The following is a 4,768-nucleotide window of genomic DNA, read 5'->3' on the forward strand; positions in this document are numbered from 1 at the left end:
ATTATGTCAATATCTTGGAAATAAAAATAAATTATCTGTCCGTCACTGCAAATAAATAATCTGACATCCATAAAATTTGCCCCCGCCCCCCACCCGCAAATGGTGGCTGGATTTACTAAGGTTTAGGTTATTCGTCATGCTGAATTACAATAGGCTATTATGAAAGAAGTTTGAAATGAATTGTTATGTCATATTAATATTTATATGACTTACCAAGAGCTACTTTTGGTCTCTCTATCGTATTCTTTTCGGGGCCGGGCTTTCTCGTGGAAAGTGTCGGTAAATCCATAAATAGTACAGCACTATCAGTCACAATGTATTGATACAATAAAGTACCGGGTCACCATCGCTTTCAAAGTTGGAAAAGATACAAACGATTGCCGTTATCACTGTGACTGTAAGCATACAAACTGGTTTGTCAAGTTCCTCATCTCAACAAATCTTCGTCCTTCGTTCGATTTGATGTCATTTTATGATTCACACCAGCTGCATCGTCTGCTTTGGAATAGGGGTGCAAGTCGTTTGCGATGTACGGATATTTTCTTTTGTAAAAAAGTTTTAGTGTTGTCCTGTTTCTTAAGATGTTATTATTCTCTCATTCGCTCTAATTTACTTGATCTACCTTTACAGCGGAGCCTTCTTATAACGTTTCCCGTGTAGTTTTCTCGGAGCACGTTGTTTACAACCGAAGTCCGCCATATTGAACTATGCGCATTTCCGGAATAAGCGAACCGAAAAATTCTTAATTTAGAATTCACATGCAATGTCACGTGATCGCTATCCGTAGCTACGTTAAAACCTACATGTATTTGCAAAAAAAAATCTTTTGTTTTTGCTTCTATACCTTTGATATAAGCTTTAATAGTATTTTTTAAAAAAAGTTTTCTCACTATTGTATTACCAAATTATCTGTCTTGTTAACAAAAATGATTAAATGGCTGATTGCATTTTTTTTAAAAATGTCAGATTATATCATTTTTCCTTTCTACAATGTATATCCAATTCGAATAACTCAAGAAGGTAGGATACATGTATCTGATTCTTCAGAATATCATAAACTCAGCCTAATATTACTATTAGTATTATTAATAGGAGATGAAAATATTATTTAGAGGTCTTTAACTTCGAAATGGAAATATTTTTACCGCTTTGCATTCCTGATAGGCAGTTTAAGGATTTAAAGTATTAGTTATGTGACCTATACACATTTTAACACTTGCCAAAAACAGGGTTTGAATTCAAAATACTTAACATACATTTAAATGGAGCACATGTAGTTGTTGTAATCGAACTTATTTATCATTGAAATTTCCGTCTTCGTAATACTTAAAGATATTAGATATTTCTAATGTGAAGGAGTATAATTTTCCAACTAGAAGAATTGCATGAAAGGAAGAAAAACAATTATGATCAGTTAAGAAAAATCAGTTCATAATATACATGTTCTTCACTTCCACTGTTTTTACTTGTCTCATTAAACAAAGTCGATGTCATAACATCAACGAAACTTATTTCTTAAAAGAATCAACGAGAATACAAGTGTTAGAAAAGAAAAAACTTGATTTAACAGTACTTTTCTTCTAAACTGTTTTTTAATGACATTGACTAAAAATTATTTTTTCTAAAAAAATTCATTTTTTGTCACTTTTATGACAAAAGTCTCCCGTCAAGCCCAGAAGGTGACGTTAACCGACACAATATTTTCGTTGAAGGTTAATGTATTTTCGCTATCTATGCCAGGTTTTCCGATTCACACCGCTTCTCAAAATCCCTTTGAGGAGCTCGAGAGTGGCGGATCAAAAACCTTTGGCTAGCGAAGATGAGGCAAATGTTTGATGCGTCAGTTGATCAGTGTTCATATTTTGTACAAATTCATGTCAACTGTAAATGTACATGTATGTCAAAAAACACAACTGAGGTGCATTTCACATTTTGCTGTTGAACATTAAATCCAAATAGAAATGGGATTGTGAAGTCTTAACATTAAGTTATACATTTTCTGTTCTTTATCCTGACCTTATATATATTTTGTCTGTTTAATTCTCTTATAAAACTTACAAACTATTTATTTAGATAGCTGATAATTGTTCAATGTATACTTTTTTCAGAGGATCTTTTTTCTATTTGTTAAGTTTAAGAGGATTATAGTCTTAAAATTGACTCCAAGATCGTAACCCAGTTGAAAAATTGACAAAACAAGGTGCTACTGCACTTCTTTTTTATTATTATTTCTGTCTGTGTAAAATATTTTATGTTTAATCTTATGTTTATACATGTGTATAAGTGTACTTAATAATTTCTTATCTTGGTATTATCATAAATATACATGTATGTTTGTGATTGTTTCGGATCTTATAATTATTCAGACAAAGAATCGTTCTTATTTACTGTGAAATTATCCTGCAAATTTGTCCTGTAATTCTACATGTATAATACAGTAACTTATGATATTACTAATACATGATAAAAGAAATTTCAGACTAAAGTGAAAATCATTTTTTTCTGAAAATTTATATTTATTATTAGAATTTAGAGTTAACAATTTTGTAATCTCAGTCGTTAAATGTCCTTAACAGGTGAAAGGTTTCTTCCATGTGTTAGAAAATAAGGACATTTACCGGGTATTTAATAATCTTTGTACGTTACTCTGACTGGTACTAACAATGTATATAAATTAAGTTTTTGCTTCTAGTCTTTTTAGATGATTAATGGTTTTAAAGGCCCTAGTGCTCCAAACTATTTTTAGAACATAACATAAAGAAATAAAATATATTGTTGATTTAATACATGTATGTACTCTTTGAAATAAAACTTCCCTCCATTGTTGTCATGGAATTGTCCTACACTATATAATAAAATTTTTATTTTATAAAAGTTACTGTGTTTTCAAAAATTGCTTCACTGACACGAAAAAGATCCTTCACTGCTCAATTGTACTGAGTGCCCAGCTTAAGACAAAATTTGCAGCTCTCCACCTGCAAGTGGTTGCGTCTCCATATGGAAATGGACGTTAAACAACAAACAAACAAAAAATTCTTATATTATCAGATGGTGGAATTCTTGAAACAAGTTTTACGGGATGATTTGTTCGTCAATACTAATTCTGGTTCAACCGTGAGCTTTCCTCTTATTGTTGAACCCAGATTCTTTAAAACCTCAAGACACAAACACGAGTTACTAATTTTGTACTTTTATATAGAATCAGCAAGGAATGTACTTTTACATGAGTTTGGGACGTATCAGCACCGAAGGTCTGATTCCAACTGCTATAAGTTTTCACAACAAACCATACATACTGAACAAAGACAGAGTAAAATAAAAGGATTAACAAAAGGTATATAGAAATCAAGTATCAAACAATTATTGAGCGAATGGTGACATTTTAGCAGCATGTATATAATAGAATCAAAGATGAAAGATTAAGTGTCAATAAATATAAACAGATGTCAATTAAGGAATTAACTGTCCAATCTCTGACTATGCCTCAGGTGGGATTAAGGCTGTGCGGAATTTATATAGTTTATCACATTTGCCGAAATATAAGAAAAGTTTTGACAACAATTTACACAAAGTTCGAAAAGTTAATTTACACGGTAATTTAAAATAAGTCCAAAAATGTTGTATTTTACACCGTAACACATGCTCCGCCTTCGCGTAAAACACGTCCTCGTGTTTTGATTTTTTTCTCTCAATAAAACCGGCCTCTTCTTGGTCTTCCGGATCCTTGACATCTCCGGGATTGACAACGGCGTTGATTTTCTAAAAGGACCGATTCTATGTGATCTCTTTCATCCTGCAATGTTTCGATGGTCTGCAGCAGGGCGTTGTTTTGGTTCCTTAACTCTTTGGTCGTTTTCTCACCTTCAGCCAGAATTTTCATTACATACTGGTTATGTTCTTTTCCGATCTCGTTCAATTTCCTCTGCATTAAGTTCATAATCACTTTATCACCATGAGCGTCTTCTTTCAGTTTTCGAATTTTCTCACGAAATATGTTATCATTAGAATTGTTTGATTGTTCTTGCATCTTCTTTTTCATAAACATATTTTGACTTTCAAGTTTTTCAATTTCACATTGCGCTTTTGATAATTTGATCGTCATATTCTTCTTCTCTTTATTTGACATGCATAGTTGGATTTTAACATTTTTCAGCTCAGTTCGTAGAGTACACGATATATCACACATTGAACGAAAATGATTGTCTCGAAGAGAACAGAATGGTAATTCTCGCAGAATTCGTTTGTTTTCGAGATACTTGCTCAGTCGTTTCATGTCTCGCGCTTTCCCTTTGCGTGGAATTACTGGTTCTTTATGTTCGGGTTTTGGCGCTGCTTTCTTCATCTGTGTAAAACACATCCTCGAATAATGTCCAATTCTGTGGCATTGGTAACACTTCTGGCTTACCGCAAAACATAAAACGTTAGGATGCACGTTTCCGCACCTTCCGCACACTGGATGCTGACATGAAGGAAAGTTGAACTTTCTCTGTCTCCACTGCGGTCGGAAAGAATAATCCATTGCTGTCCTCATACGTCTACTTCATCTGTATCTATACTGTCAATTCTGGGGAAACTCGCTATTTCGCTCTTGTAGAGGTCCAGGATCTGACTACTACAATGTATATGTAGCAGCCCCGGGTGTCGTTACCCTTAGGTTTCTCACACCAAGTTTTACGGGATGATTTGTTCGTCAATACTAATTCTGGTTCAACCGTGAGCTTTCCTCTTATTGTTGAACCCAGATTCTTTAAAACCTCAAGACACAAAC

The 4,768-nt window shown here is 33.4% G+C and overlaps 1 long non-coding RNA gene across 1 annotated transcript in view; it reads right to left on the reverse strand.

The window, feature by feature from the left end:
- LOC134280189 (uncharacterized) overlaps positions 1-774 on the reverse strand; it is a 1,791-nt gene extending 1,017 nt beyond the window's left edge. Inside the window, exon 1 of the long non-coding RNA XR_009994856.1 lies at positions 214-774. This is a non-coding gene — a long non-coding RNA (uncharacterized LOC134280189). The remainder of the gene's footprint in view (positions 1-213) is intronic.
- Between the last annotated feature and the right edge of the window lie 3,994 nt (positions 775-4,768).

The sequence above is a fragment of the Saccostrea cucullata genome, unplaced genomic scaffold (genome assembly GCF_032062105.1).
Source record: "Saccostrea cucullata isolate Sc308-1 unplaced genomic scaffold, CSIRO_AGI_Scuc_v1 ctg483, whole genome shotgun sequence".
In the NCBI taxonomy this organism is placed as follows: Eukaryota; Metazoa; Mollusca; class Bivalvia; order Ostreida; family Ostreidae; genus Saccostrea; species Saccostrea cuccullata.